Source organism: Schistocerca nitens, chromosome 4 (assembly GCF_023898315.1).
Source record: "Schistocerca nitens isolate TAMUIC-IGC-003100 chromosome 4, iqSchNite1.1, whole genome shotgun sequence".
Taxonomy (NCBI): Eukaryota; Metazoa; Arthropoda; class Insecta; order Orthoptera; family Acrididae; genus Schistocerca; species Schistocerca nitens.
Genome location: NC_064617.1, coordinates 768168696 through 768192731, shown reverse-complemented (window position 1 = coordinate 768192731; position 24036 = coordinate 768168696). Strand labels below are relative to the sequence as shown.

Here is a 24036-nt window from a genome sequence, read left to right as displayed (position 1 = left end):
GCAGACGCCTGGAGATAAACGCTAGGCATTACGCAAAGGCCTGCCTATAAAGCATCAATAAACGGTATTAAGTGAGGGAGTAGGACTATACGGCAGCCTCCTACGCATCGTCCCCGCAGGGACCGCAAGGTCAAGACTAATTACGGCCAAGACTAATTACGACGCGCACAAATACACATAGGCAGTCATTCCTGCCGCGTTCCACGTGCGAATGGAACGCGAATTGACCCCAATACGTCGCACAATGGGAGTGCCATCTGCCATGCACTTCATAATCGCCTATGTAGATGTACGTGTTACAGTATTCAGTTTACTTGCTAAGGAAAAAAAACGAGGTCAAAACCACAGTAATGTTCTGCATAGTACGAGATCCACATTGGTATGGAATGGTCGTTAAATACAGTGACTTCAGCGACGATTTACAGCAGAACAAGCAAAAACCGTAGTTGCTTCCATGGACATTCACAACGGAGGCAAAAAGGGGCACTTGCCCCCATCTGGAATCTGGGTACAGCCTTTTCATTTATGCTGTCGTTTGTCGCCCAGTAAAGTCATCAGGAGTTCAAAACAAATTACAAAACGATTAGAAAAGGCATCTGTATGGTGTGAAAATTGGAAATTGATGCTAAATAATGACACGTGTGAGGTCATCCACATGAGTGCTAAAAGGATACACGATAAATCTAAAAGCCGTAAATTGAACTAAATACTTAGGAATTACAATGACGAACAATTTAAATCGGAAAAACACATAGAAAATGTTGTGGAGAAGACAAACCGAAGACTGTGTTTCACTGGCGGGACATTTAGAATAACAGACCGCCTACGTTATACTTGTCCGTCTTCTTTTGGAGAACTGCGGCGCGGTGTGGGACCCTTACTAGATAGGATTAACGGAGTACATCGAGAAAGTTCAAAGAAGAGCAGCACGTTTTATATTACCGCGAAATAGGGGAGAGAGTGTCACTGACATGATACGGTATTTGGGGTGGACATCACTAAAACAAAGGCGTTTTCGGTGCGGCGGAATCTAATCACTAAGTTTCAATCATCAACTTTTTCCACGGAATGTGAAAATATTTTCTTGCTGACGACTTACATTGGGAGAAAGGATCATCATAATAAAATAAGGGAAATTAGAGCTCGCAAGGAAAGATAGAGGAGCTCGCCTTTTCCGCACGCTTTTCGGGAATGGAATAATAGAGAATTATTGTGAAGGTGGTTCAATGGACCCTCTGCCAAGCACGTAAGTGTGACTTGCAGAGTATCCATGTAGATGTAGATGTACAGAATTTTCTGGAATTTGTAGCAGTAATGACCTGCGACATTACTAAACTGCACATTTAGCACTGCCGCCTGCGACGGTCAATAAACGGTTCACGCACATTAACGTGACCATATGCCAAAAGCCTGAGTAAGCACCATTTGCAGCGCGGACGTTCGAGTAGAGAGTCCTTGAGGTTCTGGACGCTACCGACAGGGATGGCGAGTCGTGCCGACTTCAGTGCCGTGACGAGCTGCTCCGGGTTTCTCGGTTGAGAAACCCTGGCACGGACAGCCCGATCGCGGTAGTCCCACAGTCTCTCGATTGGGTTTAAATCCAGGGAGTTCGGTGGCCAGGGGAGTACGGTAAACTCATGCTAGTGCTCTTCGAACCAAAGACGTACACTGCGAGCTGTGTGACACGTTGCATTGTCATGCTGGCAGATGCCATTGTGCCGAAGAAAAAACAAGCTGCGTGTATGGGTGTACATTGTTCCCAAGGATACGTGCACACTTGTGTTGAACCGCCGTGCCTTCCAGAATGACGACTGTTACGAAATCATTCCCCAAACCTTAACGCTCCCTCCCCCGGCCTGTACCCTTCCGACGATGGTTGCAGGGTCGTACACGCCAACGGCCATGAGCATTAAACGTGATTCATCTGAGAAGGCTACCTGTCGCCACTCAGTGCACGAGCAGTTGCAGTACTCGTGTGCAAAGTCGTCTACATCGCCGATGAACAGCCCCTTGTTCCATACTGGCGGTCAGTTGCTCAACAGTTGGACATCTCTCCACCTGTACACAGGCCCGCAGCCGTCATTCATCCCTGCCACGTATGGCCCGTGATGCACTACAGCTGCCTAAGCCTTTTTCAAATGTTTTTCCTGTTTGTCCACTTCAAGGCGCATTAATGTCCAATTTTTGTTGATACCCAGCACGATTTACTCCGTCATTCTGTCTTTTTTCTGTTTCAGATTTTTAAATTTCAGTTTGAATCTAACGTAAAGGGACTACGAATAAACTATTTTTGTTAATATTTTGTAGATCTATTTCACAGATCATTGGACACCCTGAATTTAATCATAAGAGGATATAATTGAAGAGAACCGAGGCAAGAATACGGCGTCTATGTGCATATTAATAACATAAAATGGCGTACTTTGCGTACACTATTGAAATGTGCTTACCAATTAGGTAAAAAAGTAATCAGCTATAAAAATACTAAGATAATAACAAATGGTTCAAATGGCTCTGAGCACTATGCGACTTAACTTCTAAGGTCATCAGTCGCCTAGAACTAACCTGCCACACATCCACGCCCGAGGCAGGATTCGAACCTGCGACCGTAGCGGTCGCTCGGCTCCAGACTGTAGCGCCTACAACCGCACGGCCACTCCGGCTGGCAAGATAACAACAATCTATGTTTTGAGATACATCACGTTCTATCTAGTACTTGTCAAATTTAGATCTTGGGGAACGATACGACTCGCCGAATCAGTTATATAAAAACTGACAAGTTCTGAATGTTCATCGCTCTTAGAAAAATTTCTGCGGACGCCCATGGTTGTTAATGTGTGCTATTAAACTGAGAACTCTTTTCCCACTTCCTGCTTACGAGAGCTCTTATTTTTGTAAACGTTTCTCTCCGTTAGTCTAACTTACTGCTGGTAATAGGTAAAGCCTATGGCGCTCAACCCGTGGATGGGCTTCTGGACAACTGCAGGTTGTGCCGCGGCGCTGGCGGGCCCATCTCCCCGGCCGTTTACCTCCGGGAAAGATCCCCGGCACTCAGTTTAATAGCAGCATGAGCTGACCTGGGCTGTCCTGCAGACTGAACCCGGTACCTCCAGTGTGGGAGTGTAGCGCTATTCCCCGCTACCTCATCACGACCTCTTTAACTCTGCACTTGGTCCCAATAACCGCTTCATATTCTCTCTTGTTGTGGCTATTGATGAAGAGGTTTGAGGTATGACTAAGAGAAGACGCCACTTCAGCAAATTGGGTTAATTTGGTCCTACTGTTCTAGATGCGAGCTGGATTATAATACCACAACAAACAGAAAAATGTGTTTTTTTTATTACCACAGTAAAGAACCGCGATTAAATAGTCATGTTATTGTGATCTGGTGGGCAATGAAGGATATCTCAAATCAGATAGAGCGTTTTTATTATTTCGCCTTCGTTGACATTGTTACCTGAGTAATTCATCAGTGGCGAGAAGTTATTGCCACGAACCGAGTTCGTGATACTACTTTTCCTGACACTGCAAGGAGAGTTGAAGCAAGGAAAAAATTCATTTCGCACCAGAACAAGCAGTACACGTTAAAGAGAAAGTTATCTGATAATTTTATCTGTTGTGTGAACAAAAATAAATTTAGGTTAGCTCCCAAATATTATCCGTAGGCGCCATTAAGTATAGCCTTTCACTGAGCCAGCTTGATATCGCTTTATCAAAAAATGTTCAAATGTGTGAGAAATCTTATGGGACTTAACTGTTAAGGTCATCATTCCCTAAGCTTACACACTACTTAACCTAAATTATACTAAGGACAAACACACACACCCATGCCCGAGGGAGGACTCGAACCTCCGCCGGGATACGCCGCAATGACTGCAGCGCCTCAGACCGCTGGACCAATCCCGTGTGGCTATCGCTTTATCTAAGGAATCTAAAATAGTCACTAGAGAGAAAACGAGTTCACGGAGAAATCGAGTTCAGGGAATAGTAATCGAGCTTGATTCTGTAGAATGCACTTAAGTAAGAGGTTGTGGGTTCGATTAACGGTTTTAAATCAGTGTTTCCGTGGCGAATGATCGATTATTCGTTCGCAAACACCAAACAGGTTCTTAACTAAATTACAGCGTCAGCTAAGATGAACTTCGAATCCAATGAAAATAGCCCAATTGACACAGTTGATTACAGTATACAAGCTACAAAGTAATAAACCCCTGAAATTAAAATGTTAATTATGATTTCAGAACAAATATAACAACGTTCTTACACTAGCTGCCCCGTCCAAATCGTTTTCCACAAAAAATTCAACAGAACAGTAACAGTAACTCATATGTTTTAAGAATAAATGTCAGGCGCATGAATTTCCTTTCTATTATTAAAGGATGAACAGTACTTTCTATCACCTAAATTACGGACGTAAAGATCAGTGCACATTTATGAGAAAAATAAAAAAGTTTCTGAATAATTTATGTGTACGACTGGAATTTATTTAAGTGGAGCGTTTACTAACGTCGCTTACAAATGTATTCATATTTATGTAGCAAGTTTCCGCGACTCACTTTGTGTTGTTATTATTATTTTTAATAGTTTCATGTAAGAAACAGGAACCATTTAAGGTCTGCCACGAAAAACAGCTTAAATTTTCGGCAGATGATGGTTAAGTTCGTTGCGCTACAAGCAATGCTTCCACTGCGGGCAAGCTTAAAAGGAGGTGTACTGCACAAATAGAATTAACGCCTGAAAGTTGTAATACCACCTTACTCAGAACAAATCGCCTAGCCGAATGAAGATATTACCATGCTAGCAGTGCAAATGAACAGGGATACACTCCTTCTTATCATTTACTGATATCCACAGAAAACAGTGTGTCGTGAGGAATACGTGGAGTGCCACGACTAGTACATCGAACTAATACCCCTCACGTGATGTAACCAGTTGTTTACTCCAGTGAAAATTTATATGACAGCACGGCTGCCAGCATTCCACTGCTGGACACGTTTTAGAAAGAAATATTTTTCTCCACTAGCATGTGTGATGGAGCTCACATTTACGTCACAACATCGTGTATTACGATAAATAAAGTGCTGCAGATACATGGCTTGTCCAGAGCAATGTAGAGAAAATTATTTTATACCGATAAATAAATTCCCCCCCCCCCCCCCCCCCCCATGAACCATGGACCTTGCCGTTGGTGGGGAGGCTTGCGTGCCTCAGCGATACAGATGACCGTACCGTAGGTGCAACCACAACGGAGGGGTATCTGTCGAGAGGCCAGACAAACGTGTGGTTCCTGAAGAGGGGTAGCAGCCTTTTCAGTAGTTGCAGGGGCAACAGTCTGGATGATTGACTGATCAGGCCTTGTAACAATAACCAAATCGGCCTTGCTGTGCTGGTACTGCGAACGGCTGAAAGCAAGGGGAAACTACAGCCGTAATTTTTCCCGAGGGCATGCAGCTTTACTGTATGGTTAAATGATGATGGCGTCCTCTTGGGTAAAATATTCCGGAGGTAAAATAGTCCCCCATTCGGATCTCCGGGCGGGGACTACTCAAGAGGACGTTATCATCAGGAGAAAGAAAACTGGCGTTCTACGGATCGGAGCGTGGAATGTCAGATCCCTTAATCGAGCAGGTAGGTTAGAAAATTTAAAAAGGGAAATGGATAGGTTACAGTTAGATTTAGTGGGAATTAGTGAAGTTCGGTGGCAGCAGGAACAAGACTTTTGGTCAGGTGAATACAGGGTTCTAAATACAAAATCAAATAGGGGTAATGCAGGAGTAGGTTTAATAATGAATAAAAAAATAGGAGTGCGGGTAAGCTACTACAAACAGCATAGTGAACGCATTATTGTGGCCAAGATAGACACGAAGCCCACGCCTACTACAGTAGTACAAGTTTATATGCCAACTAGCTCTGCAGATGATGAAGAAATTGATTAAATGTATGATGAGGTAAAAGAAATTATTCAGATAGTGAAGGGAGACGAAAATTTAATAGTCATGGGTGACTGGAATTCGAGTATAGGAAAAGGGAGAGAAGGAAACATAGTAGGTGAATATGGATTGGGGCTAAGAAATGAAAGAGGGAGCCGTCTGGTAGAATTTTGCACAGAGCATAACTTAATCATAACTAACACTTGGTTCAAGAATCATAAAAGAAGGTTGTATACAAGGAAGAATCCCGGAGATACTAAAAGGTATCAGATCGATTATATAATGGTAAGACAGAGATTTAGGAACCAAGTTTTAAATTGTAAGACATTTCAAGGGCAATTGTGGACTCTGACCACAATCTATTGGTTATGAACTGCAGATTAAAATTGAAGAAACTGCAAAAAGGTGGGAATTTAAGGAGATGGAACCTGGATAAATTGACTAAACCAGAAGTTGTACAGAGTTTCAGGGAGAGCATAAGGGAACAATTGACAGCAGCGGGGGAAAGAAGTACAGTAGAAGAAGAATGGGTAGGGCTGAGGGATGAAGTAGTGAAGGCAGCAGAGGACCAAGTAGGTAAAAAGACGAGGGCTATTAGAAATCCTTGGGTAACAGAAGAAATATTGAATTTAATTGATGAAAGGAGAAAATATAAAAATGCAGTAAATGAAGCAGGCAAAAAGGAATACAAACGTCTCAAAAATGAGATCAAGTGCAAAATGGCTGAGCAGGGATGGCTAGAGGACAAATGTAAGGATGTAGAGGCTTATCTCACTAGGGGTAAGATAGATACTGCCTACAGGAAAATTAAAGAGACCTTTGGAGAAAAGAGAGCCACTTGTATGAATATCAAGAGCTCAGATGGAAACCCAGTTCTAAGCAAAGAAGGGAAAGCAGAAAGACGGAAGGAGTATATAGATTGTCTATACAAGGGTGATGTACTTGAGTACAATATTATAGAAATGGAAGAGAATGTAGATGAAGATGAAATGGGAGACACGATACTGCGTGAAGAGTTTGACAGAGCACTCAAAGACCTAGGCCGAAACAAGACAACATTCCATTAGAACTACTGACGGCATTGGGAGAGCCAGTCCTGACAAAACTCTACCATCTGGTGAGGAAGATGTATGAGACAGGCGAAATACCCTCAGACTTCAAGAAGAATATAATAATTCCAATCCCAAAGAAAGCAGGTGTTGACAGAGGTGAAAATTACCGAACTATCAGTTTAATAAGTCACAGCTGCAAAATACTAACACGAATTCTTTTACAGGCGAATGGGAAAAATGGTAGAAGCCGACATCGGGGAAGATCAGTTTGGATTCCGTAGAAATATTGGAACACGTGAGGCAATACTGACCTTACGACGTATCTTAGAAGAAAGATTAAGGAAAGGCAAACCTACGTTTCTAGCATTTGTAAACTTAAAGAAAGCTTTTAACAATGTTGACTGGAATACTCTCTTCCAAATTCTAAAGGTGGCAGGGGTAAAATACAGGGAGCGAAAGGCTATTTACAATTTGTACAGAAACCAGATGGCAGTTATAAGAGTCGAGGGACATGAAAGGGAAGTAGTGGTTGGGAAGGGAGTGAGACAGGGTTGTAGCCTCTCCCCAATGTTATTCAATCTGTATATTGAGCAAGCAATAAAGGAAACAAAAGAAAAATTCGGAGTAGGTATTAAAATCCATGGAGAAGAAATAAAAACTTTGAGGTTCACCGGTGACATTGTAATTCTGTCAGCGACAGCAAAGGACTTGGAAGAGCAGTTGAACGGAATGGACATTGTCTTGAAAGGAGGATATAAGATGAACATCAACAAAAGAAAAACGAGGATAATGCAATGTAGTCGAATTAAGTCAGGTGATGCTGAGGGAATTAGATTAGGAAATGAGACACTTAAAATAGTAAAGGAGTTTTCCTATTTGGGGAGCAAAATAACTGATGATGGTCGAAGTCGAGAGGATATAAAATGTAGACTGGCAATGGCAAGGAAAGCGTCTCTAAAGAAGAGAAATTTGTTAACATCGAGTATAGATTTAAGTGTCAGGCAGTCGTTTCTGAAAGTATTTGTATGGAGTGTAGCCATGTATGGAAGTGAAACATGGACGATAAATAGTTTGGACAGGAAGAGAATAGAAGCTTTCGAAATGTGGTGCTACAGAAGAATGCTGAAGATTAGATGGGTAGATCACATGACTAATGAGGAGGTATTGAATAGAATTGGGGAGGAGTTTGTGGCACAACTTGACGAGAAGAAGGGACCGGTTGGTAGGACATGTTCTGAGGCATCAAGGGATCACAAATTTAGCATTGGAGGGCAGCGTGGAGGGTAAAAATGGTAGAGGGAGACCAAGAGTTGAATACACTAAGCAGATTCAGAAGGATGTAGGTTGCAGTACGTACTGGGAGATGAAGAAACTTGCACAGGATAGGGTAGCATGGAGAGCTGCATCAAACCAGTCTCAGGATTGAAGACCACAACAACAACAAATAAATTCTGCGAGATGCCTGTCTTTGTTGATGAAAATTAACTAAAAATCTGTTTAAAAGCGTAGTGTTACACAATTTTACCATCTGTTGCACCTTTTGCTAAACTGTGATTACCTTTTATGTTTCCACAATCGGACCCAGCAAAAATAAAAAAGGAACTTTCCTAAATTGCTAATTTCGGGGAGGGGAGCAAACAGCAAGGTTCAAAAAATGGTTCAAATGGCTCTGAGCACTATGGGACTTAACTTCTGAGGTCATCAGTCCCCTAGAACTTAGAACTACTTAAACCTAACTAACCTAAGGACATCACACATACCCACGCCCAAGGCAGGATTCGAACCCGCGACCGTAGCGGTCGCGCGGTTCCAGACTGTAGCGCCTAGAACCGCTCGGCCACCTCAGCCGGCCCAACAACAAGGTCATGGGTCCCATCGGCTTAGGGACGGATGAGGAAGGAAGTCGGCCGGCCCTTTCAAAGAAACCATCCCGGCTTCTGGTTGAAGTGATTTAGGGAAACCACGGAAAACGTAAATCAGGATGACCGGACGCAGGTTGGAACCGTCTCCTCCCGAATGCGAGTCGACCAGTGTGCTAACCATTGCGTCACCTCGCTCGGTAAACTTTCCCTATAGTTGATTCTAACAAACATGTTAGTGGGTTTAACTCTAGCCTTAACAAGAAAAGTATTTTTTTAGATTCTCTGAACACTCCCAATCATGTACTGATATTTTCAACTAACAAAAAAGGCTCTGCATCAGCCACCCTCTGGTTCATGAATACGTCGAGATTAATGAAAATTTTGTAGCAGACAACGATTGGCAACCAGATTTATTTATTTTGGCTACCATTTAACTTAACAATTTGCCTATAAGAGCACATCTCGATGCCCGAGTCAAAGTTTCATTACGACAAATTTTCATTAGTCATGACGTATTCATTGCATTGATGAATCAGCATTACTGAGCAGTTTTCGCCTATAGTATTTCGTGTCATTGCAGCCATTCATTTAACTGCAGCGTTTATAATTCAATTGACCTTTTATGTACATCCTCTCGGCGTTTTAATGGTTACGCTATCGTCGGTATCAGATAGATTTCCTCGCTTTTTGCATTTGAAACTGGGTTTGTGGCATGTTTTTGTCGCAGTAAGCGACGTGACGACATATCGTCTTGCATATGGTGAAACTGCTAGGTACACCACTCACGTATGCTATGAAGACAGCAAACTGGCTCGTAATGCCATAATTTTACTGATAAAAGAAATTTGCAGGCTGCTTCGCCCCGCTAGTAATATAGCAAACACGGACAAATAATTTAATTGTTTTCTAGATTCAAAACTAACACAGATACCATCATGCAACTCACACACACGATTCATTATGTATGTGACACACTTACGCGAAGTCTTGTTACGAAGACTGCACACGGTTGGAAGAAGGCGCAAATGGTGCTATGCTATGCTCAGTTTTCGTCGTTTATTGTGGTACGAAGGTAGTTCAGGCGTGTGTATCACAAACAAGGAGCAGATGTCACGCGGATAAATACTTAGCAAAGACAGGATGTAGATAATGGAAACGTATGTGAACTCCTGGACGAGGATCGTGCATTTATAACATGCAGGTAGACGACGTCCGCCAAAAGTTCCTGCGCAGCCCAAAAAAGTTAGCTGAAACGCAGCACTGATAAAATAAACTGCCACATGTACCTTAATGCGAATGGTTTCCCGGACAGAACACATTTAACCTCTTTGACGTTTTATTCTAGCGCAACTTACCTCGTTGCTTTTAGTCTATTTGCTCGAGATGGCCGGCCGCGGTGGTCTCGCGGTGCTAGGCGCGCAGTCCGGAGCCGTGCGACTGCTACGGTCGCAGGTTCGAAACCTGCCTCGGGCATGGATGTGTGTGATGTCCTTAGGTTAGTTAGGTTTAAGTAGTTCTAAGTTCTAGGGGACTGATAACCACGGCAGTTGAGTCCCATAGTGCTCAGAGCCATCTGAACCATTTTTGCTCGAGATGTCCGCCTGACATGAATGTCATTTCTCTCCAGTCTCTAGAATGTTCTACCTTTTCAACATCATATGAATTATTCAGCACAACTTTTTGCTATCTGTGATTCAAACCAGATGCCTGTATAGCCAGCAATGTCGTAAATAACAATGTACTTTGTTCTATTTCGGAAAACATTCGGATTACGGTATATGTTTTTTTTCTTCAAAGAGCATTCTTGTCATGTTCCTGAATACTGACCATTCCTTCTGGGGTATCCTTTATGCTAATGAGTTAACCGGTAAACTAAACGCTCCGTCCGAATAGCCCTCGGAAGGCCCAATGGTACCGAAAGACCGCCGTTGTCAGTTTCCGTGACCACAGCGGCTCCTTGTCAATCAAGTAGCTCCTCCATTGGCCTCACAAGGGCTGAGTGCACCTCGCTCGCCAACAGCGCTCAGCAGTCCAGGAGGGTCATCCATCCGAGTGTCAGCCAAGCCCAACAGCGCTTAACATCGGTGATTTGGTGTTACCACTGCGGCAAGGTTCAAATGGCTCTGAGCACTGTGGGACGTAACTGCTGTGGTCATCAGTCCCCAAGAACTTAGAATTACTTAAACCTAACTATCCTAAGGACATCACAAACATTCATGCCGGAGGCAAGATTCGAACCTGCGACCGTAGCGGTCGCGCGGTTCCGGACTGTAGTGCATAGAACCGCTCGGCCACAACGGCTGGCGGGCGACGCTTTCTTAAGAGACAGCTATTAAGCGTAGCCTATGTCTTGTCATTTTGTATTTGAGTGGTTACAAATGTTTAAATGTGTGTGAATTTCTAAGGGACCAAACTGCTGACGTCAGCGGTCCCTAGACTTACACACTATTTAAACTAACTTACACACCTATGCCCGAGGGAGGACTCGAACCTCCTGCAGGAGGGGCCGCGCAATCCGTGACATTGCGCCTCAAACCGCGCGGTCACTCCGCGCGGCCTGAGTGGTTACACATGAAATCATGACGCGTTTCTTATTATCAGGCATTCTTCCCGCTGATAAAAAAAGATGGTTAAACCATGCGAATGGTTGCATAAAGAGGTTGCGGATGCCGAAATTGAAGTTACCGTTTACTTTAACAGTGATGAAGCTCAGTTTCACCTTTCAGGTAATATGAACAGCCGGTCTAATCACTACTGGTCCGCCGACAATCCTCACAGTAAGCGAAAACAATCCTGAAACGGTAGATTTACTGAAGGAAAATTTACGCCGGAAAACTGAAACAGGCAAACAGACGATGTTGGAGTGAAATGTTAGTCTAGGGCCTCCCGTCAGGTAGACCGGTCGCCTGGTGCAAGCCTTTTGAGTTGAACTGCACGACTTGCGTGTCTTTGAGGCTGATATGATGATGAGGAGGAGGAGGACGACACAATACGCAGTCCCTGAGCGGAGAAAATCTCCGACCGGCTGCGGAGAAAATATCCGAACCAGCCGGGAATCGAACCCGGGCCCCTTTACATGGCATTCCGTCGCGCTGACCACCTTTTTTTCTCTATGACATTCAGCATATCTCGTGATTTTGAAATTGTTGTGATTAATAATAGTATATTATGATTTTAAATAAAATGAATGATTTTGCGTGCTACTATGGGTCGCTTTTATCTTGGACATACTACGTACCTATTTGATTACATGTATCCGGACATTCCTACATAGTGCAAAATTGACCACTAGATGTCACGAGAGGCCGACCCGCCAGTGTAAATGGAGGCGGTGAGCGTTGTTTGTCATCGCAAAAGTAGTAACAGAGAATGGGTCGGTCACGAGACTTCAAAAGTGGCCCAGTCATTGGACGTCGCCTGAGTAACAAGTCCGTCGAGGATATTTCAACCTTTCTGACGCTATCCGGGTCGGCTGCTGCTGATGTGACTGTGAAGGCGAAACGCAAAGGAACAACCACAGCTAAGCCGAAACCGAGTAGACTCGAGTGACCGTCGAGCACTGCGGAGCGTAGTTGTAAAAAATTGCGTAAGATCAGCGGAAGCAATCACCCGTGACTTCCCAAATGCTACCAGTAGTCGGTCTAGCACAACGTGCGGAAGGAGTTAAAAAGAATGGAGCACAGTGGATGGGCAGCTCCTCAAAAGGGACACGTTTCTGTAGTCGATGCTACGCGATGCTTGAGGTGCTGTATAGAGCAGCACCACTAGACAGTGGATGAGTAGAAACGAATGACTTGGAGTAACGAATCACGTTGTAACACGACGAAAGGGTGGTGTTAAGGTACTTGTGTGTTTCTGTGGTCAGAAAACGCTAAATGCGGAAGGATGTGAACACATTTTACAGCATTGTGTACGTATTTATTATTCAAAAATGGTTCAAATGGCTCTGAGCACTATGGGACTTAACATCTGGGGTCATCAGTCCCCTAGAACTTAGAACTACTTAAACCTAACTAACCTAAGGACATCACACACACCCATGCCCGAGGCAGGATTCGAATCTGTGACCGTAGCGGTCGCGCGGTTCCAGACTGTAGCGTCTAGAACCGCTCGGCCACCCCGGCCGGCTATTTATTATTATTATCATATGAATCAATTACAGTAATACACATTTAGCAAAACAAAGAAATATATATAAAAATGAACATGTGAAATTATATACAGTAAACAAGTTTTAAAACGGCTCAGACTACACTCGGATGTTGATGGACTAGATCCAGCGGAGTGCCTCGTGGGATGCTTGATGGAGCTTCTCAGTGCCACCAGGGAAGCGTCTGATTGGACATTCATTCACAATGTGGCTCACTGTTTGGGTGTCACCACAATCACACACACTGTTACTTGAAAAGGCCCACTTGTGCATGTTGTACTTGCACCTACCCTCTTCAGTCCGATATCTGTTTACCTGCATCCACACCTCCCTTGTTTGGTGGAAGCCTGGAACTGTTGGATTGTCTACAAGTTCGTGGTTACGGGTTCTTGTAGCTTGCCAGTCACGTTTCCACTCTGCGTCCTGGTCGAATCCTGTGGATAGCATTTGGACTCCCATTTCACATGCTGGTCTTCTAGATTTGAGGCGATTCCTGGGCAGTGATAGCAAATCGTCATGAAGAGGGATCGAGTTGTTTTCAGAAACTTGCTCACAGAGGTTGTAAAGAGCAGCCTTTCGACGGAGGTCTGGTGGACAGATGTTTGAAAGCACTGGTAGCCAGCAAGTAGGTGTAGACCGGACTGTACCACTAATTACTCTCATAACTGAGTTCAGTTTGACGTCTACTATCACTGCGTGGGCGCTTCGGAGCCAAACTGGTGCACAGTATTCTACTGCAGAGTATACCAGTGCAAGGGATGCTCCTCAGAGGACTGATGTGGTTGCTCCCCATGTACTGCCTGCCCGCTTTCTCACAAGGTTGACTCGTGTTTGTATCTTCTTGACCAAGTTGGAAAGGTGTTTTTGTATGGTAAAGTTCTGTCCAGAGTGACTCCCAGGTATTTTGGGCTTTCGTTGCATCTGACTGTGCCAAGAGGGCCGAACTGTGGACTGATCTTTGCTGATGAAAGGCGATTAGAGCGGTGGAACAGGCTTACCTCGGTTTTAGAAACATTTGGTCTCAGTCGCCATGTCTCAAAATACTCATAAGGTTTAGTAAGGCTGTTCGTTAGGTGTTCTTCACTTTCAGAAAGGTCTTCACTCTGATATGAAATTGTGTACTGCATTTAGTAGACGAATAAACGATCGTATTAGCACGACAGTGCACCCTGTCATAACGCAGCATTTCTCATGCAGTGGTTTATGGGCAATAACACTCCTGAAATGGACTGGCGTACATAGTGCCCCGACCTGAACCCAATGGAAGACGTTTCTGAGTCAGAACATCGACGTCGCTCCGGACCTCGGCGTCAGACATCGCTACCTCCTCTGGTTTCGGTACCTGACGAAGAATGCGTTGCCATTCCTCCACAGACATGAGACTCCTCATTGAATGTATCCCCAGCAGAGTTCAAGCGGTCACAGATGCGATGGGCGGACACAGCCCGTATTAATATCACTAATAGACGTGCGGATACTTTTCATCAGATGGTGTACTGTGGACAGTAACGGTCCTGTAAACGCTTCCTCACGGAACGCCCCCAGCTACTATTTCACCCGAAAATTTCTTTCCGTTAAGAACAAGTAAGACTTGCTGTGTTCTGTTTGCAAGGAACTTTCCAGTCCAGTCACAAAAGTATTTGAATCTCACGTGGCTGATAGATGATCGTAGATCACTTCGAAAATAAAAACGGAGGGGTGTCATCGAGCATATACGAAGACGGGCATGGCGGATTTCATGTAAATATTTTTATAACGTTCCCAGTCAGTTTTATGGCAGCCATAGTGGTATTCTCGGCAAAACCGGAGCAGTGATATAAATGGAAAGCTTAATAGAAAAATTCGTCTACTGTTTTTTTCTAGCGTTTTATTACGTCCTTGTACATTTCGCAGTCACAGCTCCATCATCAAGGATGCGATTCTTGCGCGAGGACCTTCATTGCAATGTCAACAGGCCAGAAACTTGTATCTGTGGCAGTTACAAGGCATTCTTAAATGTTGTTTCCGAAGTTACTGTGTAATTCGTACATAAATGTATTGGAATATACATAGACTTTTGTTAAAACTTATACACACATCAAAAAACATTTGCATCATCCCCTGGCTCACAGAAATCTTGAAGATATACGTTGACTGTGGATGTCGTATCATAGACACAGTCCCTTTGATTGTTCAGAGATGTCAATAAAGCCGCCCAAAGATGTAAACAAACATGCACGAGCAGCGCGTATTAGATGAAGGGGGTCAGACAGCAGTTCCAGTCACTCCACCAGGAAGCAGGTCCACGGCTCGTGTTGTCTGTAGCTCAGCCCCATGCCTAGACGGTCAATACCGCGGTTCGATCGCGTCCGCATTGTTACTTTGTGCCAGGAAGGGCTCTCAACAAGGGAAGTGTCCAAGCGTCTCGGAGTGAACCAAAGCGATGCTTTTCGGACATGGAGGAGATACAGAGGAAGAGGAACTGTCGATGACATGCCTCGCTCAGGCGGCCCAAGAGCTACTACTGCAGTGGATGACTGCTACCTACGGATTGTGGCTTGGAGGAACCCTGACAGCAAAGCCACCATGTTAAATAATGCTTTTCGTGCAGCCACAGGACGTCGTGTTACGACAAACTGTGCGCAATAGGCTGCATGATGGGCAACTTCACTCCCGACATCCATGGCGTGGTCCATCTGTACAACCACGACACCATGCAGCGCGGTACAGATGGCCCAACATGCCGAATCGGCCGCTCTGCATTGGCATCACGTTCTCTTCACCGATAAGTGTCGCAAATACCTTCAACCAGACAATGGTCGGTGACGTGTTTGGAGGCAACCCGGTCAGGCTGAACGCCTTAGACACACTGTCCAGCGAGTGCAGCAGGGTGTAGGTTCCCTGATGTTTTGGGGAGGCATTATGTGGTGCCGACGTACGCCGCTGGTGGTCATGGTAGGCGCCATAACGGCTTTAAGATAGGTGAGTGTTGTCCTCTGACCGATAGTGCAACCATATCGGCAGCATATTGGCGAGGCATTCGTCTTCATGGACGACAATTCGCGCCCCCATCGTGCACACCTTGTGAATGACTTCCTTCAGGGTAACGACATCGATCGACTGGAGTGACCAGCATGTTCTCCAGACATGAACCCTATCGACAATGCCCAGGGATAGATTGAAAAGGGCTGTTTATGGACGATTTGACCCACCAACCACTCTGAGGGATCTACGCTGAATCGCCGTTGAGGAATGGAACAATCTGGACGAACAGTGCATTGATCAACTTGTGGATAGTATGCCACAACGAATGCATGCCTCAGTGCAAGAGGACGTGCTACTTGGTATTAGAGGTACCGGTGTGTGCAGCAATCTGGACCACCACCTCTTAAGGTCTCGTTGTATGGTGGCACAACATGCAATGTGTGGTTTTCATGAGCAATAAAAAGGGCGGAAATGATGTTTATGTTGATATCTATTCCAATTTTCTGTACAGGTTCCGGAACTCTCGGAACTGAGATGATGCAAAACCTTTCTTGATGTGAGTATCGCCGGCTGGGGTGGCCGAGCGGTTCTAGGCGCTACAGTCTGGAACCGCGCGACCGCTACGATCGCATTTTCGAATCCTGCCTCGGGCATGGGTGTGTGTGATGTCCTTAGGTTAGTTAGGTTTAAGTAGTTCTAAGTTCTAGGGTACTGATGACCTCAGAAGTTAAGTCCCATAGTGCTCAAAGCCATTTGAACCATTTGTGTATCATAACTGCGAATGTAGTTGATTCCTTTTCTAGTTGACATTACAATGAAATAATAAATTTCGAAGGTGTGTACCTTACGCTTCGACAGACGTCTGCGTATGTTATTCAGTATATATTTCAATACAGTCTCGTCAACAGCAGTTAAGAAAGCAGTATAGGTCCCACATATACGCGTTTCTGTGGTGGTGACATCTCAGTTACATAAGAACCCGAAGCGTTGATGTTGGAGCTGCGACTGCGAAACATACATTGGCATAGTAAAAAATAAATAAATACTATAAAGACAGAGAGATTTTGTCACTGTCTCACCGAGTATAGGAAAACTACGGTAGAGTGCAGGTAGACAGGGTATTATCGTGCGGTGAAAATGATCGGTTCAGTTACTAGTGCCAGGACATACGTAAACGACAGCTTACAACACTTAGACGAAAACTGTTGTAAGGATGCGAAGATAACGCTGCAGACCTTTGAACGTTGCTGCTACTATTGTCTTCAGTCCGAAGACAGCTCTCCACGGTAGTTTGTTCTGTGCAAACCTCTTCCATCTCTGCGTAACTATTACAACCCACACTGATTGGAGCTTGCTTCCAGTAGCCAAGCCTTGCTTTCCCTCTACCGTTCTTACCGTCTAACTACCCCCCCCCCTCCTGCCGGCCGCGGTGGTCTCGCGGTTTTAGGCGCGCAGTCCGGAACCGTGGGACTGCTACGGTCGCAGGTTCGAATCCTGCCTCGGGCATCGATGTGTGTGATGTCCTTAGGTTGGTTAGGTTTAAGTAGTTCTAAGTTCTAGGGGACTGATAACCACAGCAGTTGAGTCCCATAGTGCTCAGAGCCATTTGAACCATTTTTTAACTACCCCCCCCCCCCCCAGGCGCCCCACACACAAACTCCTACATTTCCCTCCATTACCAAATTTACGATTCCTCGATGCGTCAGGATGTATTCTATCAACCTGTCCCATCTTTTTGTCAAGTTATCTTTTATACACAACATTTGAAAATCTTCTTTCAGTACAAATTACACTCCACAAATATCCCTAGAAAGACTTACTGAGATTTTAATTTATGTTCGATGTTGAACTTCTCTTTTCCAAAAAAATGTTTTTCTTTCTATTCCAGCCAGCATTTTACATCCTCTCTTTTGTGGCTATAGTCAGTTATTTCCTTCCTCAAATAGCAAGCTCATTTAGTGTGACTTTTGTAATCTAATTCCCTCAGCATGGCTTGATTTAATTCGATTATATTTCATTATCTTTGTTTTTCTTATGTCGATGTTCATCTAATAATCTCTTTTCAAGACACTAATCATACCGTTCACCTGTTGTTCCAAGTCCTTTGCTGTCTCAGACAGACTTACAGTGTCATTGTCATCGGCAAACCTTAACGTTTTTCTCTCTTCTCCCTGAACTTTAATTCCATCTCCAAATTTCTCTTTGGTTTCTTTTATCTCTCGCTTAATGTAAAAAATGAACGACATAAGAGATAAACGACAACTCTGTCTCACTATCCTCCGAACTGCTGCTTCCCTTTGATGTCTTTCGACCGTCTGGTTTATTTACACGTTGTAAATAACCTTTCGCTCCCTGTATTTTAACCCTGCTAACTTCATTTAACATTGTTAACATCATTGCCTAAATCTCCAAGTGCTGGAAGCGAAAGATTATCTTCCTTCAGTCTGTCTTCTAAGACAAGTCGTAGGATCGGTATGAGCTCGGGTGTTGACACATTTCTCCAGAACCCAAACTGATCTTACACGAGGTCGCTTTCTACCAGTTTTTCCATTCTTCTGAAATAAAACATGTCATCATTTTGGAAAAATGAGTTACTTGATGGTTCCGTAATATTCACACGTGTCACCACTCACCTTCTTTGGAACTGGAATTATTACATTCGCTTAGAAGTATGAGGCTATTTCGCCTGTCTTATGAATCCTTCATACCAGGTGCATTAGTTTTTTCATAGTACGTTCTCTAAAAGAACTAAACAATCGAGGGAATGTCGTCTACCGCAAGGGCCTTGTTTCGAATTAAATCATCCAGTTATCTATCATATTGTTCTATAATCTCAACTTCATCAACTTCTTCCTCCCTTTCTACAATGAGGTGACAAAACTCATGGGATACCTCTTAATGTCGCGTCGGACCTCCTTTTAGACGGTGTAGTGCAGCCACTCGACGTGGCGTTGACACAACAAATCGTTGGAAGTCCCCTGCAGACATACTGAGCAGTGTTGCCTCAATAGCCATCCATAGTTGCGATAGTGTTGCCGGTGTAGTATTTTGTGCGCAAACTGACCTCTCGATTATGTCCTATAAATGTTCGATGGAATTCATGTCGGGCCATCTGAGTGACCAAATCGGTAGTCCATGAATGGCTACAAATGGTCTCCAAGTAGCTGACCTTAACCACTTCCAGTCAATGATCGGTTCAGTTGGACAAGAGGACCTAGTCCATACGATGTAAACACAGGTCACACCATTAGGGCTCTCCACCATTAGCTTGCACAGTGCATAGCTGACAACTTGGGTCCATGGCTTCGTGGGGTCTAAGCCACACTCTAACTCTGCTATCAGCTCTTACCAACTGAAATTGGGACTCATGGGACGAGGCAACGGTTTTCCAGTCGTCTAGGGTCCAATCGATATGGTCACGAGCCCAGCCCAGAAGAGGCTGTTAACAGAGGCACTCGTGTCGCTGCTATAGCCCATTAAGGCCAAATTTCACCGTACTGTCCTAACGGATACTTTCATCGTACGTCCCACATTGATTTGTGAGGTTCTTTCACGCGATACTGCTCATCTGTTAGCACTGACAAACCTACTCAAAAGCGACTGGTCCCGGTCGTTAAATGATGGCCGCCGAACATTGGGTTGTCCGTGGGGGTGGTTATGCCTGAAATTTGCTTTCTCGGCACACTCTTGACACTGTGGATCGCGAAATCATGATTTCCGTAACGATTTCCGAAATGTATGCCCCATGCGCCTAGCTCCAACTACCACTCCGCGTTCAAAGTCTGTTAATTCCCGTCGTGCGGCCAGAATCACGTCGGAAACAAATGACGGCTGCGCTAAAGCACTGCTCTTTTATACGTTGAGCACGCGATACTACCACTGTCTGGATATGTGCATAACGGTATCCCATTACTTTTTGTCACTTCAGTGTACAAGTTTGTTTCCCTTTTATACACTCGTAGTAAGTACCTACACCTTTCAGCCTTACGTTCTTTGCTTTGGTACCTTAACTAATAATGTTGACAGAACTTGTTTTCTCGAAATGCGCCTTCAATTTTTCTACGGGCAGTATGTACCTTTCCGGTAGACATGCGTGCTTTTGCAGTCTTGCATTTCTCCTGTAGGCATTATTTTCTTGGCCTTTTTGCAGTATCTGCCCATTATTAGATGATACACAAGTGCCCGGCGAGGATTTTGGTGCACATTACGTACAACTCGTACATGAGGTACGGAAGAAGAAGGGTGGCATTACTACGTAACTTTTATCCGATAGTTTCCAGAATGATATTTTCACTCTGCAGCGGAGTGTGCGCTGATATGAAACTTCCCGGCAGATTAAAACTGTGTGCCGGATCGAGACTCGAACTCGAGACCTTTGCCTTTCGCGGGCAAGTGCTCTACCAACTGGCAGAAGTAAAGCTGTGAGGACGGGGCGTGAGTCGTGCTTGGGTAGCTCAGATGGTAGAGCACTTGCCCGCGAAAGGCAAAGGTCCCGAGTTCGAGTCTCGGTCCGGCACACAGTTTTAATCTATCAGGAAGTTTCATCCAATACTTTCCCGAAACTAGTATAGTTAAAGTCCTAGCACCATGTACGATCAATAAGTTAAAGTAATACAAACTTTTTTCATTTTGAACTGCATGCTGACGTACCTAAAATAGATCTGCAAAGTGGAGTTAATTAAACTTGGGTCAGAGAAGCTCTTATTGGAGTGCGATTGTGCTCCAGCTGTTGCGTCACGCGGCACCCGCCCACTGTTTACGCGGCGGCCAAAATGGAGCACGCAGGCAGGCGGGCGGGCCTCTGCGTCCGCACGCACTGCACGCAGCTCGCGGCGCGTGTCTGCTATCGATCGCTGGCGGCGGCGCAGCGGCGAGCGAGCCTCCGGCGCGGTACTCAGGCCGTGTTGTAACCACCCGCCGCCAACTGGGTTAGCCGAGCCGGCCCGTGCTTTCTCCCGCAGAGAAACCGGCCGGCCCGGGAACTCGACACCGCCACCGGCCACCGGCCACGCTGCCGCCTGCGAGGTCCACCACCTCCGCTGATGTCACTCTCCCTCACACCAGCGTCTCACCAGTCGTTGCCACACCACCGAGCGTCGAAAGCAATTCGGTACGTCCACCTGCTCTGTGCTGCTGGGCGTCTATCGTAGCACCGTCCCGACTAGTACGCAGAGCGCAAAATAGCGCATACGACGTCACTGCGTGGGAGGTGACTTGATCTCTACCTCAAAGAGCCGCACGCTCGCTTTTCGCAATGTTTTCATTGTGCTCTATCTTTTTTTGTGCAGCACGTTGTCGTGAAAATATCACGCAGCAGCAAACAAAGAAAATCAGAATGCCTAAAAGACAAAATACAGTTTCATGGTCTGCCATTAGCGCTGAAACAGAAGAAGTGGGCAAAAATGAGGCAGGAAATTCGTCGTATGAGACTTACAGAAAACATAGTAGAGCCAAATTCCGCTGGCAAGGAGGAGATTTGAAACACACTGCCCTAGAGTGCATGTCCTGTACTTTAACCATCGAACTAACTTGCTCGGCAGTAAAGGTGCCATTCAGCATTTACATTCCGTGAAGCAAGTCCCTTACGTCGACCTTGTACCACTGATCATATTATGAAACGATATCGCTGTTTGGGTCTGACATCGCACGGAAACAAGGGCAACCATACTCGGGTCAAGCCGCCTCCCCCCCCCCCCCCCACAAGCTCGCAGGGAAAAGGAAAAAAATATGGTTTTTTCACTGTTTTTCTCGCGAGAAAATGATTTAAACGTCGGTATTACACAGGTAATTACAGGGTACTTACAAGTCGCCATTCATATTCCAAAATACCATATTAAAAGTACTTCATGCCTCCAGGTCTCTTCCTTGCACGGAAACAATGTATTAATGAAAAGCGAAGCAACAACTCATGCGGCAAAGATGAAAAGGAAGCACAGCATCATTTGGGGAATCTATGGTACATTACGTCAAAATGATAGGTGCTTGAACGTACTATCAGTGTAAATCCTGTCTCCGCACTGTGCCCACTCGTTAGGCAACGATCATGTGCTGCTTATCGATATCAGAAGTCCTACCCAAGTATGCAGAGGTTTGGTCTATGACACTTGTTTTCTTACCACCTCACGCGTTGACTCGAAGAAAATATTAGTCCTGGAGGTATGCACATTTCGACCATAAATATCCTCACACAAGAAGGACAGACCTGCAATCTGTGCGACAACACGGTAATAACTAGTTGGTGAATGGTCTCAGCATAACACTAACTCAAGCGTGAAATGTAAAAGCGATCCACGAAGCACAGCGTGCGAGAAATGGCGTCTCACGTGACAGCGACGACGCTTCATTCACTCCTATGTCGCTGTCCACATTGCTACAACACACGCTTTCGCCCGTGATGCTTCTCGCGTAGACGGTAGCCTTCAGTGTCCTCCGTGCACAGCAGCTAATAGGAAGTTAAGAGCGGGACAATAATACAGCCCTGTTCTCATGTAGCATAAAGCGCGACTCGAGAAGACGCTACGATGTAAGCGTGTGTTGCCATCGATAGTTCACTGGCCACACATGTATACTTCATGCGCTACGGTCATTGACGTCGGAAAGAGGAACAGGTTAGTCGACAGTTTACATTCGTTTAGGATTCAAAGAAAGCCATATTCGATCTACGGTCACAAACATGCAACAATTCATTCGAAAAGGCGTTATAATACTCTACATACCTGTGATAGTCCTCTGCAAGTACCAGTCGGCGACGAACTATTCACTCGAAGCTCTGCAGTCGTCCCTCTTACACCAAACACGCCTCCAGCGCAGCGCCGGAAAATGTAGCCGGCGGCCTTACCAGGCACTCGGTAAGCTTCTTGGCGTCGACTAGGGGCACTGTAATCCAACACTGCGACTATCTTTTGGACCGTTGCACTGCGAAGAGTCGGTAGCACTGTTCACGATTAGGCGAGGACGTGAAGCACTGTTGACGAAACACAACGTCGCGCACGCGAGAGACAGAGAGGGAAGAGCAACGCAGCGCAGCGGCTGCAGAGGCAGTTGTTTCTGTACGACTGCTCGTGGCGGACGCTGGCACTGGTGTGAGCGCTGCGCCAGCTCAGGGACGGCGGCCAACCCCAGGAGTGCCAACCTCGGGCAGACACAGCGTCGCCGCGCCGCGCCGCACCACGCGCCGCCCCACCGCCGCCTGCCGCGCTGCCAACCTGCTACTGTCTGCTGTCTGTTCCGCGGTGCGCCCGCCCGTCCGGAGCGAGTTGTCCAGCCGCACGCGCTGCTTGTTTACACCCTCCCTCGCGTTTTCGGCGTCCTCGCGGCTTGCGCTGCGGTTTGTAATCCAAGACGGGGGTCTCCAAACTACGGCCCGCGGGCCGAAACCGGCCGGCGATAACCGACCGGACATCCCCGGTATTCGGCCCGCCAAATATTTGAGGTGGTACCAACAATTGAGTTTCGAGGCCTATCGCGACCAATACACCGCGACAATGGCTCTGATACTCACTACAAGACTACATAACTAAACTCATTGTTGGGCCGCTTGAAATAACAATGAGTTGACATTACCTCTGTTACGTCTTGCAGTAATAGTGTTGCTAACAATGATTTTGAGATTTCGTTAACTTTGAAGGACGCTTTCGTGAAGAATGTGCAGTGACATACTTTTTTGTCGGTGAAATTCGCCAGAATAAAATACGCCAGAATTTCGGTCAGGTACGTTCACCAATCAAAATTATGTAATTAAATAAAAATCGTGCTAGGGTGCTTTAATCCCACTTGGTAGATCTTGGCCCTTATGACTTCGTGGAGGAGTCAATGTGACCCGCGGACTAAAAAGTTTGGAGATCCCTGATCTAGGAGAATGTTGCGGTTCGTCCTCGCGTAGAATATCAAACCACTCTTACGGTGATTAACGTGGTAATGTTGTTGAGCCGCAATGTTCTCTCACAATATTCTCTCAAATTGTCGAGTTACAACTGCGACGACCCTTCAACTTATGGTTAGTATGCTAATGTAGCTTGTTTCGTTTAGAAAATAAATCGCCTTTCCTGGGACATTCCTGTATACTTGTGGTTAGTATG

At 45.4% G+C, this 24036-nt stretch overlaps 1 long non-coding RNA gene across 1 annotated transcript in view; it reads right to left on the bottom strand.

Moving 5' to 3' along the window:
* LOC126253096 (uncharacterized) overlaps positions 1 to 23026 on the bottom strand; it is a 1024558-nt gene extending 1001532 nt beyond the window's left edge. Inside the window, exon 1 of the long non-coding RNA XR_007545902.1 lies at positions 22675 to 23026. This is a non-coding gene — a long non-coding RNA (uncharacterized LOC126253096). The remainder of the gene's footprint in view (positions 1 to 22674) is intronic.
* Between the last annotated feature and the right edge of the window lie 1010 nt (positions 23027 to 24036).